This window comes from Falco punctatus (assembly GCF_963210335.1).
Source record: "Falco punctatus genome assembly, chromosome: 1".
Taxonomy (NCBI): Eukaryota; Metazoa; Chordata; class Aves; order Falconiformes; family Falconidae; genus Falco; species Falco punctatus.
Window position 1 is genome coordinate 86,386,115 of NC_137580.1, and position 13,308 is coordinate 86,399,422.

The following is a 13,308-nucleotide window of genomic DNA, read 5'->3' on the forward strand; positions in this document are numbered from 1 at the left end:
GAGCTAGCCACATGCTCATCCAGATCCATAAAAATGCTGAAATCTAGATGTAACAAATTCCTTGGAAAAACGTTCCACTAATACACAGATTCACAGAATGATATATATATATATATATGTATATGTAAAAGACAAAGACTGAAAGTGTGCATACATTCAGTTGACATCAGTTAAAGTAGTCAAAGCCAGAGACAGAGCTACACCTCAGATAACACAATGCACAGGCAATAACTACAGAACAGAGGACAAGTCTTGAAGAAATTCAGGATCCTGGCAGGTGACTCAAGAATAGTTTGCTTTGTCATTGCCACAACAAAATGAATAAATGATAACGCAGCCTTCAGCTATCTGAAACAAAGGAGCAGGAAGTCAGCAAGTGATTCTGTGGCACCACTGCTGCATTAAATTCAAAACTTTTAAATTTGGGTTGGAAACTGAAGGCGGCAGAAAAGAAGCCACCATGAAGAGAATTTGTGGGTTTCTGTAAGAGATCATAAACACTCTATCTGTTGAGAAGTGACAATTATAAACACAAAAAATAATCCCTATGGAGATCCTAAAGGGTTCTTTACCCAATAGGGAAGGCACAAAGGGGTTCAATCGCAGAAGCCACTGCACAGTTCAAGCAAGATAAATTAGAAATATGGTACAAGTTTAGTGGCGAGGCCAACTAGTTATGGGAACAAAAGTGAAGAAGTGAGACAGCAAATCCTTCACTTGGCGTCATTAGATCACAGCTATAAGCTTTTCAGAGAAAGGTACTTTAATCAGCAGGATACTGAGTTCCTTGCTCAGTAATGTCAAAAATAAAAGTAATGCCTGTGGGGTTACAGATGGTGAAACAAGATGATTAGTGGTTCCTTATAGCTATAACTTTTTTGCATCTGAGCCTGATCCTACAAATAATTTCAGGTATACTTACGGGCATGCAGGCCTCTATCATGCTACTAGGAGTATAGAGATGATGTAAACATTAAGTTGAGTTACTTTAATATAAAAGTTGAGAGTGGAGAGAAAAAAGGAAGTCAGTCAAGGCTAGGGTGATGAGATGGACAGAAGAAACATGAAGTAATGAAATTAATATTGATATTTTCTAGCCAAAATTAGCACTTGGGAATCACTGAATCAATATTAATCTCCCCTGAACATTACAGGATAAAAAAAGGGATAAAAGCCAGTTTGGTATTATGTACATATTTACATAATCTTGCAGTCATTCCCTTAAACCCTTATCACACTGAACATTTAAACATGAAGTTAAACAGCTACATGTTTTCTAAACTGCACATGCATTTGGAAAGCTTACTGCACCACAGCCTCTTCATTATGACTTTGCTCTATTCATTGTAAGCCTACAATTAGGTACTAAAACAAGTAAGAATGAAACAGGAAGGGAAGCAAAAGCCACACAGAGGTAGAACAGCAGAACTACCTGCACTCATTCAAAAAACACAGCAAGGCAGCTTTTATGTGTAGACTGCTTGGCCTCAAATTTCCATTATGAAGTTCAGTTCTTAATTGGGGAGCCAACGCAAGTAGTCAGGTTTTGTTTGCAGCTGAGCTAATTCCCAGCCTTTTCTTGGATTAGATCCAAACTCTAAAAAGGGCAAAATGGCCATCTCTAAGAAGGGCAAAAAGACATTTATTCTACTAAGGAGCTTTCAAGACCTGTAAATATCAGAGATCATCATATGTTCCTTGTGCAAGGCCCATCCAATATGACTCCTTAAGGAGTAATGGAAAAGTTTAAGGCTCAAGCCTACTAAACTGGACCTTTCACAAAGGAAAAAAAAATATTAAAAATTTGAGACATTATTCCACTCATACTTGCCCTGGATATTCAGATGCAAAACACTGCTTCCCTCCATTTCCTTATTAAATCAGAAGTGGACTTATCATTCAGTTAAAACCAGATGCACTAATATTATTTCAATTTTTTTACTGCTTATGAAGCTTTAATGTCAAAAGCTGAAGCGACCCTCAATGCATGTCTGTGCAAGCATTTGTAGGATCAAGTTTTTAAAATTCATAGACGTTAAGGTCAGGAAACTTTAGAAATTCAAATTAATCAAGGAGGGAGGAGAGGCAGTGAACCAATAAAACAGCAAACAATTTACTGGTGAAAACATTATCGCTCATAGCACCAAGCTTAACTTCCTTATTTGATATTTCAGATATTCAAAACAGTCACATTTGCACAAGTGAAAATTAGGGATGCCCTTAGATATATGGTAGACTTAGTTGTTTACAATCCTAAACTTTGTATACATAAATTCTGATCTAGCCTTTTTCACATCCAGTCATGCCTTTCAAATAAAAAGCAGAATCTCTAGCTAAGAAACAGATTGTCTTGCAAAGTTAAACAAACATTTTCTTTCAAAGGTGGTGTGTTATGAATCTCTAATCCATTTCTCTGGCAGTCTCCAGTTCTCACTCAAAATACAAGTGTGATTGATTAGTGTCTCATTTCCACAGATATTCTTTGATACATGAGCATGATAGAGAAAGAAAACATTTGCCAAAGCTGCTTGCCTGAAGAAGTAGAAGGGTTAGTGGTGTGTAGCAGACAAGAACAATGTGCAAACCATCAGTCCTTCAGTAAAGGGAGGCGACATGAGTGCTTTGCTTAGAAATTGCAGTCATCCTCCTTGGTGCACATAGGATGCATTACAGGAGTCCAGTCATGCAGGACTCGTCTTCTTCCTCTCCTCTGCTTCAAAAGGCAAGTATTTTCAAAATTCTTAAGAAAATAACATCTGTATCATATTAGAGCACAAGTTCAGCAGGCTTAGCCTCCTGTCTCTGACAGTGGCCAAAAGCAGATGCTCATGAAAAAAAACCTGTAAGAACTACTGATCCATCACATCTTATCTATTCTAACGTTCTTGCATCGCTGATTGTAAAATTCAGGGCAGACAGGACTAGCAAGATCATTATTTAGCACCAACAATAAAATCTTCCATTCATATTCAAAGCAAGACATCTAAACTATTAGGTATTTGAAGCAGTTCAAGACAGAAGATGAAGGGCAGGTACATCTATCAACTCTGCTTTTGGTTGAATGAGCTTTTTTCATATGGCTGGATTTGATGACCCATGAAGTTTCTCCCTGCAATAAGATCAAATCACACAGTACTTCGTTTTCTTTGACTTCAAGCAGTCAGATGAGCTCCAAAGAAAAACAACCCAAGAATCACAGCTATATTTCAGAGGAAATTTGCTTCAGGTTTGAGGTAGTCTCTTTTCTCTGTCTTAAGGTCCCTTCTAACCCAAACCATTCTGTGATTCTATGATTCGCTCCCATTTGACATTCTCACGTGTTTCTTACAGCTCTTCCCATATACTGTTTTAGAAATACATGTGTATATAGTTCATATATCAAGAGAAAACACAAGTAAAAGCCAAGCATTAAAGCGAAAAGATACTGTATGTCCTACAGTGTGCTAAGGCTGTATGAACCAGAAAAAGGTGCTGCTAATGAACCAGTATCAATCACGCTTGTAGAGATTAGTCTATTCATGGGTGGACAGAAGCAAGTTTTCTAAAAGCTGGTGTAGAAAGAAGTGTGGAACAACTTTTGACTCAAAAATTATGTATAGGTGAAAATGAAAAATCTTCCACAGATTTCTGTGGAAGGGAAAATAAGTGGTTTCTGTTAGCAACCTCATTTCATAATCATGCTCTATTAGACTGCACAGAACAAAACTGAATTATTTACTCAGGCAATAGGGAAAACAAAACAAAACCCACAAATTACTTCACAGGCACAGAAGTGAAGAAGCTTGATCTCCTATTTGCATTCTTTACGCTCTCACCAATTTACCCCTTCCTTCCAATAACCCCACACATCTCTACAGTAATTCCAGCAGGCAGAGGACAGTATATGCCACAAGCAATCAGGAGTTCCATGGTTGTGTACTGACCCCCAGTCCATGCTGGCCAATTCACTGGTCAGCTGCTGCCAAATGCTGTGCAACAGCTGAATGCTGCTTGCATGCTGCTTTCTCCTGAGCAGAAACATTAATTTGTGTCAGCCTTCTATTTCAGAGAGAGCAGTGCTTTTCCAGCCTTCTAGCTCTCTTTTCAAATGTGGTTAAAGCTGACCAAAGAAATCAGAAGTTATTCAACTGACAGGGCAATCGCAAAAGCCTGGCATTTACTTAGGAAGCAGTCTAAAAAGAGTAAATAACCTTATATAGTATTCAGATTCAATCTGGGCATCTTTGGTTTGAATACCAAAAATAGTAAAGACAGATAAGAAGTTGCCCAATATAAATGTCTTTTTGAAAGCAGCAACTAGGAGTTTAACATTTGCAGATATCTGGAAAGTTGGGACTTGTGAATCATTCAAGCAGCATCTAAGCTCTAACCATAACGTTTAGTGGTTTTCACTGTTAGACCTCTGACAGGCTGGTCCTTATCATCAAATGATATCTAACTGGACACAGCTTGCCCTAACTTAGTAAGCTATTTCAAACCCAGCCTAATGTAATACCAGTTTCATCCTTCTTCGAAGGTGAACTTTGGTTCAATTTCTTCTGCAGAGACAGATGAGTAGAACTTGCTCAAGAAACATTTTTCAGGTTTCTTAGCTTACTGATTTTATACATGAAGCACATGAAAAAATATAAACCAAAACTAGACTTTCTAAAATAACACCACACAGCATGTCCAGGTATTCACATCTGTAGTTTTCACTTCTTAGGCAATTATATAGTCTGTTTTGTATGTTACTAATTAGGCAACTATTCTATCGCATTTTATGTAAGGGCAATTTATATAAGGTCTAATCTCACTAAACGTCAGAACTAAAAGCTCATTATTCTTAGGCAGGAAGCCAATAAAAAGATTGTAGCAGACAAGGCAAAGTCCTCCAGTGTCAATTGCCAGAGGCCACTAACCCAGCACCTCTGCTGCTCTCCAAACACTTGAAACAATGCACGGTGTTCTCCGGAAACGGCTCTCCTCGTGAAGGAAACTGTGCAAGGCGTTCACAAACTGATGGCTGCTGCTGGAGCTCAGTTTATCCGTTCAGCAGACACTATTTCTATTCTTTTCAATGAGATGAAAGAGATGGATGGAGTCACTGATTAAACCTAGAAACATTTTGTACTGCACAGTTACTATCACAGGTTGTTATTCTAAGATTTAGAGCACATAAGCAATAATAGAATACATTGATGAGCTATATCAAAGAAACAAAACCCATTCTTAGTGAAGCCTGTGATGAAGCAGCACCAATCACTTGTGATTGGTGAATGCCAATCAAAAAAAAAAAAGCAAAAAAAAAAAGCCTGTTTTTTGCCATGAATTAGGATATTCTTTACTGATACCAATTATTTCCACCTTTTTATTTCACAAAGATGCATGTTCAGGAGAGATTTAGGAAGGTATCAGGCACCCAAATTCTACTTTAGCTTACAGCTCAGCAAGTCAAGTATAGGTATGGAGGGAAGTTTGAACCCAGATGTTTATTTGTTTAGATGCCTCACTGTAATCTATGTTCTGGCATTCTTAAAGAATTCTCAAAGGTCTCAAATACCCACAGACACCGAGCATTCAATCTTGCCTTTCACTACCTTCCTGCTGACAGACAAGGCACACCAGATGCGACCTCCAGAGCTGCTGTTTATCACATCAGTTTTGCATAGTGGAAGTGAGAAGCAGCTGTAAATAGTTCTATATTTTAAGTCCCATTATCAAAAGTGGAGGATACCCTCCACCCGCTTTGAGCATCCCTACTGACAGACAATGGCCTTGGAGGCCAATGTCATTTTGTAGAGTCAATTAGGAAATAAAATAATCAACATGTGATGAAACTTTGCATTAAGAAATCTTTCCCACCTCCAAGCCTGTATCTCAAGCACCAACACCAAACAGATTTCAGAACATACATCAGCTGTTGTACAGAGAATTCAGGCTCAGTCTCCTAGCAGCATCACTATTAATAGAATCCATGTAGAATAATCAGTTTCAACCCCAACGAACTCTACGGACTGAACTTCAAAAGCCAGTATTATATAGCTATCCATAACAGATTTTTCTTCCTTAATGTTCTGCAACTGGTATATGTAATGTCAGAATTAAGTTTAAAGAACAACATCCTCATTAAGTAGTTGACTGGTCCAAAAGATAGGAATAACAATATTTTACCTTGATTACAAATTAAGCAGGCAAAAGGGCCTTGTGTTTTTGCCAGTGTGCTTGTGCTACAGTAAAGGTGTTCAGGGATTGTCTAGTTCTACAGAGCCGCTTCTAGAATTAAAACAACTCTCTAACGCTAGCGTGACGCCTTTGAAATTAAAAATATACACATGCTGACATGTTTTCAAACTTGTCAGTTCCCATCTGGAGCAGCATTCACTCATCTCTGCCTTCAGCGTTAAAAAGAGTGCTGTTCCTGGAATCACAAATGGAGAAGCACTGTGTGCACAACCCTGGGCCACAAAGCCCTGGAATGGGGTTCCTTTGAAAAGTGCAGCAGAGACAGCAATTGCATTTGTATTGCACGGGAAGAGACTAACAGAAGTATGACCTCCATCTCCTGCCCAGGCTTCCAGACAAAACTCTTCCAGCTGCTCACCGATGCTCCCAACTCCCAGGACATGTGCTTCAAGGTACCTGGTTTTTAGGTCTTTGGGAAGCAGAGTACAATTGAGGGGTACAACTAATTACAAACACCCGGTTTCTACTTAAACAATTACAACAGATATACACAGCTGCTTCTTTCCCCCCCTAGGTTTTAAAGCACTCATGCCACTATGAAGTCTTTGTTCCTTACAGCCTCTCTAAGTGTTTTTCCCACAGCCTTAACCAACTAAATATTGCTCAAAATCAGTGGTAACATCCCTTCACTTCAGCTCCTTCCCTTTCAGGTCTACCACACTTGAAAACGATTTACAGCAGCTAAAAATATACAAAGATCTTACTGTTCTCTGAAACAATCTCAGAGCTGCCTTTTACCTGCAGTCAAGCATGCAGGAGACGATCACGAATCTTGTTTTGGCAGCTGTTCTGCTTATTAAGCTACTTTTACTCGTCCTACAAAGAAGGGCTTTCTCCCACTTCTCTTGTATCCTGAGCTTTGAAATATTGGTAGCCTCTGTGTCACTGTCATCACTACTCTGGAGCCTCTAAGCTAGTGTTTTCAGGGAGAAGCAGATTCTGACCATCAACAGTGCAAACTGCTTTCATTGCATTGCTTCTTATGCAGATGGATTTTTCATATCTACAGTGCTTTGAACACCTTCAAAACCCATCTATTCCACATATTATATCAATAATGACATTCTCATGGCTCTCATGGGTGCTTTACATCTATTGAGCATCAGACGATTCTTCAGGGCAAGGATTATGTATTGCTTAGCTTATTTTACCTCTTTTAAAAGGGGCACTGGATAAATAAATTTTAAAAGCCCCTTCAAAAGTTTAGTGCGTTCTTAAATTCTCATGAGCCACTGGTATTTCTTTTGCGTTCTTTCAGTTTTACACTCTCAATATCCAACTGCACCAAGCATACACTCACACATTAAGGATTCTCTCCTGGAAACTACACACTGGGATCTCTAGCTCCTGTGGTGCAGCAAGTCAAGCTGTACAAAAATCTTACATTCTTTTAGCTGGGCACTGGATCATAAATATAGAAATCTGTTTATTAGTTATTTTATAGCCATCCTTTAACGTTAAAGACAAGCCTTTCTGTAAGTCAATATTTATGTGAGATATTATGCAAGCTCTCTGAAGACTTTGGACGGGTCCTTTTAGCTTTTCTGGTCAACTTATATTTGTCATATATTTGCTATATAAGTCATTAATTCAAATATAAGGAAATATATATAGCACCTGCATTTTAAGAGGGAAAAAGCTTAGTCCTACGAGACCGAAACTGTAACTTGACACTAAAATATAGGTGTTTCTGAACACCCTCCAGGTAAAAGGCTTGACACTGACAATTTCAGTTTAAGCAGGGACACAAAGCACAGGTAGGTTTAAGCACTCTTTACTTGGCTGCCCTATGCCCTATGGAGTCTAGGAAGTTACATGCTACGAACCACTCGCATGCCCGGCTGCATTGCACAGGCAGAAAGGAAAGATTAGAGAACAGAAAAGTACCCCACTACAATCAATTCCCATGCACTTCCTATCCTATTTGCAGTGTGCTATCAAATTTGCAGTGCACCACTTTGCTCTAAAGAGGTGGTAAAATAAATCAGCAGCCACCTATACAGAATTCTGCTGCTTTTGAGCTCAGTTTGAAGCCCAGGAGATCCAGAGGAGAGGAACAGTAGTATTTAAACTGAAGAGTGAATCTCACCCTAGATAAAGTTAATCCACCCCAGCAGGTCTGACTTTTATCTGTTGTTGAAAAGATACTTGGAAGAGAAAACGTTTTGTATTTCTAACGTATCTGTTTAGTATTTCAAATGCATCTCAATTCTTTTAAAAGACCATGCAAGGCACGATGTCTCCCAAACCTCTCCACAAGAGACTGCTTTTCTTTACAAATCAAAATGGGGACTGAACTGAACCGAACCCTGGGATCTGGGTAAATCTTCTGGTCCAGACAGTTTTGGGTTTTTTTACTCATAAGTAAATAATGTCCTGGAAAACTGGGATATTAGTGCTTCCTATTTGCTATACTTTCACCAGTAAAGGGTTGGTGTTTTTTTCTGTAGAGGAGGGAGGAAGGGGAGAAACACACACAACCCCAAAACAGGTAGCAAGTAGTAAGAACTGTTTTTAATAATTATCTGTGCTCAATAGGACAATTTGCTAGCATCCACTGGACCCACACAAATCATCTGAAGAGCTTTCAGGTGCTTACCCTCTCATGTTTGCTTCAGTTTATAGTATCTATCCTGTAAATTCTGTCCACTTAACTGAATACTGACACCCTTTCTGAACCTTTCACTCCTGTGCTTTAAGAGGAGTAAAAGCAGAAGAATGCTTCATAAAATCAACAGTGAATTACCAGAAGCATTTCATTAAGAAGCGGCACACTTGGTAGCAGCTGATTTTATGTTGAGCATAACCTACTTTATTAATAGAACTTCAAACTTCAGCTTCCAGCTAGTAAGCAAATATTATTTTAAGAATGTTGGGTTTTAAAGACTCACTGATTTTTACCTTTACATCTAGACATTGCTGTTATGGCAGGAGATTTGGTACAAATCACCTAACCTTGAAAGTTTTGTGCTTTGCAGGCATGCTTATGGAGAACGAGGAATTAGGTCCACCATTGTCCTCACCATGCTGTCGCTGAAAGGAAACAGCTGGGGTAAACAGATAGACTGCATCTGATCACAGCTTAAAATGGATGCTCTTTTAAACCCCAAATTAATACATTGTTTTGTGATTAGGAAAATAAGCCCTGCAATTTCAAAATGTAGGCCAGGTTTTCAATACTTGAATGCTAAATTAAGGCACTCTGTTCTATATTGGTTCAGGTATAAACTCCAAAAGTAGAATATTCAATTATGCATATGATTGATATTTACTGTCAAAGAAAGTCCACTGGGTATTTTGTGGGTTTTAGAAAGAGATTTACAGTCTTTTACAAATGAAGTACAGAGATACACATCCTCTCTGGAGAAACTAATGAATGCTCTGAGTACTCCACAAGACTGAAGCACAGTGTTTTTGAAACTTTCAGAGCATCTGAGACAGTTAAACAGGATTTATTTAGCCCTTTTCCAGATTTCAAGTCCAGTGAGCAGGGATAGAGGGGGAAGAAGTAAGAAAACACGAGTTTTTCATTGTCATCATCACTCAAATGGACATGCAATATTCTGTAGAATCTTGCTCAGCCATTCTGATAAGTATCACTGGAAAATGGCCTAAAAATTCACTCTGATCTGCTTTCAGAGTTTAAATCTTTTTATTTAACATATACAGCTAGCTAAATAAGTGATAATTTTGGAGTCATGACTCCAAATCTATCACCCATTCACCTCTGAAACACCTGGGATCTCTTACCCTATGGTTTATGTCTCTGCAGTCAGACAGCAAAGTTAGAGCCTTTGGTCTGAATACATTGGCTGTGGCTGACAGCAACTTACTATCTGATCAGCTTTTCCCAGCTCTAAATTGATAATTTCCATTCAAGGAATGGGTTTAAATCTGTACTGTTTGAGATGGTTTACAAAAAGACAAAATAATAGCTGAGCTCTCAAGGAAGCAGAATTACTACAGAGACTAAGAAGCCTATGCAAGATCTTATTTTGTTCAACTGCATTGTAAATCCACCCACCACCCCGCAAAAATAACAGATTGCACTATTCTGTTTCTTGGATGAGATTTTCAAATGCTTTCTAGTTGGCCAAAACATGCTCCAGGACTTTTACTAGCAACTTTAACAGCAGAAAAACTGACACGCCTCTGGTAGCATTGAGACCAGTCCCAGTATGAGATGTATAATAAAGCACTCAGCTTTTCAGCCATCCAGGCAGTTAAAACTAAACACTGCCAAATAAACATCTTGAATCTGTTAGCTTAAAAAACCCCTGGGCAGCAAGTAATCTACATAGAAAGGCTGGATGTTAGCATGAAGCTTGCAGATTTCAAAAGTATCCACAGGTATGTTTCAAAGTATTAAATTTCACTGAAAGTCCTTATTTTAAGTATAGCACTCCCTGTAAACAGAGCTTCCCACTCCTCTATTACATGGTATATTATAAAATCAATATACAATGTCTATTGTGCTAAATCATAAAGCATACATTTGATTTCCTGAACACTAAGGTCTGAAACACTGGAAAGCTGGTCAGCAGTCCTAAACCAAACCCTTCCCACTAATCACACCTTCTTGTGCTCCTCTGCAGAACTTTGTCACCAGAATGAAGACACACTTTCAAAACGGCTCCTTTTTAAACATAGTATCTGGAGTGCTAGCCCCCAAGATAGGCCTGTCTGAAAACTTAAGAGTCCTATCTCTTCCTTAAGCTAGTCCTTCAGTACTATGCAGTGTAAACTGCAAACTTTTACAGAAATCTGTTGAAGAAATAACATTACTTGGTACCTAATTAGATCATGTATTTCCTGCTATTGAGTCAATTAATTCTTGTGTTTCTCCTGATCAAAAGGCAGCAGCTGGTTATGATGATCTATTGACTGAGATTTGTTTCAAGCTTCGTGCACTGCAGCCTCCACAGCCTAACACCTTCCCCTGTTTCACTCCACAGTCAGAAGATTAATATAGCATGCAGGGTCTCTGCTAGGTTAGGAAGCTAGAGTAATTACCAGTCATTTACTGCTAATACTATACAAACTCTCTGGGTACTTTGCACACTGTCAGAAAAGGTATTAATTCAACTGGTTTTTTGCTAACCAATGTCCTGTTACAGTGAAGAGCCTGCTTAAATCCCACTAAAATGAACAGGTCTAATGCACACCAAAGAGTTAAGCAAACTGAAGCCAGAGTTTAAAAGAAGCCCAAGGATTGCAGAGGTCTTCCTTTAATGCAGTTTGTCCTAGAAGGGTGATGACATCCTGAGAAAAACTAAAAAGCTGACTACAGAACAAGACCTGTAGAACCTCCCATCTCTAGAAATAAAGACTTCAGCTCAAAGCCTTGACGGTCTCAGGGATATAAAGGAAAGAATACATGGAGTTTTTGAGTCATTTCCTACTCCATTTGCCTTTTCTCCCACTAGATCCTGAGAAGTTCAAATTTGCTCAATGCTGTTCCAGATATTGCTTGAATAAAAACACATTCTTGCCAAAGCAGAAAAAATAAATCTTGCAGAAGATTTTTCTCTAGCTATAACTTTACCTAGTATAATCATTATCACTTCAGTCCTGCCTAAAATTACCACTTGTGAAGCAATACCCTTTTGACAAAGGCAGTGTACAAACATATACAGTCTTGAGTGCTTTAGGACTCATTGCAAACAGTTTGAATGCTAGCCAAGAGTGATTGTTTTAAGAATTCCATTGCTTACTTGTCCTGTAGCATCTTGCATGCATGGACTCTCCTTACAACCATCAGGGGAATTTTATCACCAAGAGAATATTGAATGTAAGCACAAAGTTAACTACAGCCTGTGAAATAACCCGAAAGCAATAGCAAACTATCCACTGGAAAGTGTTAAGGCTAGTTAGCCAGAGAAGGGGAAGAAACTGAAGCTTTTTTGTACTGCATACAAAATGCAGTTCATCTGGGTCTACTTTGCTGCCAAGATTTTATCATGGCTGAGTTTGGGTTTTGTTTTTCTCTTCAAAAGACTAGTGTCCAAGCATATGAATACATGGTATTTGTTTTGCTGTCAAAACATAAATACCATGTGTTTCATCCAGCAAACACAGTATACTTCAAAGATTCATCAGAAATGGAAGACATACCATAGGCTAAGCCATTTGTGAAGTAGGCAGCAGTGGGGCAAAATCTTCCAGCTCAATCTCTAAAGACTAGATGTTTTATAATCCACAAGAAAATACTGATACATTCCTCTTCTGTTGTTTGAGATCCACTCAAAGTCTCCCAGTGCATGTGTTTTCTTTAAAATTTCACCCGCATCCCCATCCCTAACTGCTTTCTCAAAGGGAAATGTCAATGTGAAGAGGCCCTTATATTTGCTCGATTTATAGCCTTTTATTAGCTCCCCGTGCATGTGATGCCAAAGGTTGGTTTTTTTGCCAAGTCTTTTCAGCCCCTGCTTAAAGCAGAAGCAGATGTCAAACACTGTCAGCACAGAAATACATGTTCTGATTTAAGCCACCCTATCCCATTATTTATAGGTAATTTCAATTCTTGCAGAAGCTTGAATATCACTTTCTCATGGATAGGGCAAGAATTTTTTAGGAGTTTAAACTGTCTTGTTCCTAGACCCTCATCTCACTATGAAATACTCCCTCCACACCTACTAGCAGCCCAAAACCAAGCCCTCCCATTTCAGAGTACAGCTGGGTAAATTCTTCATTGCAGCAGGAGAGGATTTCCTCCAGCAGGTCAGCCCAGACTATTGCCTCTTCCTATGCTTCTGCTGAATGCTTGGCCAAAGCTCTGTCTTTTCAGCAAGTACTGCACAATTAAATCGCAAGCCCATTGCACACACTGACAGATTAGATAGTATTAAGAGTTACCTGACAAAGAATATCACTAAGTTGTGTTCCAGGTGCCCACTTTACTCTTTCTTTTACATATATAAAGAGTTCCCATACTTCCACTACACATTCATCCTGCTAGAATTTCTTTCTCCTCCTTCAGGAGCGATTTCTCAGTCTTTGCACAGCACAGCCATGATGAACAGCATGTGTCAGTCCTCAAGGACACTAGAAGAGCAAGTGCCATTCTTTTCCAAATACTACAAA

At 38.8% G+C, this 13,308-nt stretch overlaps 1 protein-coding gene across 4 annotated transcripts in view; it reads right to left on the bottom strand.

The window, feature by feature from the left end:
• ZDHHC8 (zDHHC palmitoyltransferase 8) overlaps positions 1-13,308 on the bottom strand; it is a 127,023-nt gene that overhangs the window by 72,155 nt on the left and 41,560 nt on the right. The window contains exon 1 of one of the 4 annotated variants that reach the window (XM_080373955.1): positions 1-13,308. This exon is cut by the window's left edge and continues 13,288 nt beyond it; it is cut by the window's right edge and continues 33,297 nt beyond it. The exons of the other annotated variants lie outside the window; for them this stretch is intronic. The gene's annotated coding sequence lies outside the window, so the exon portion shown is untranslated. 4 annotated transcript variants of the gene reach the window in all.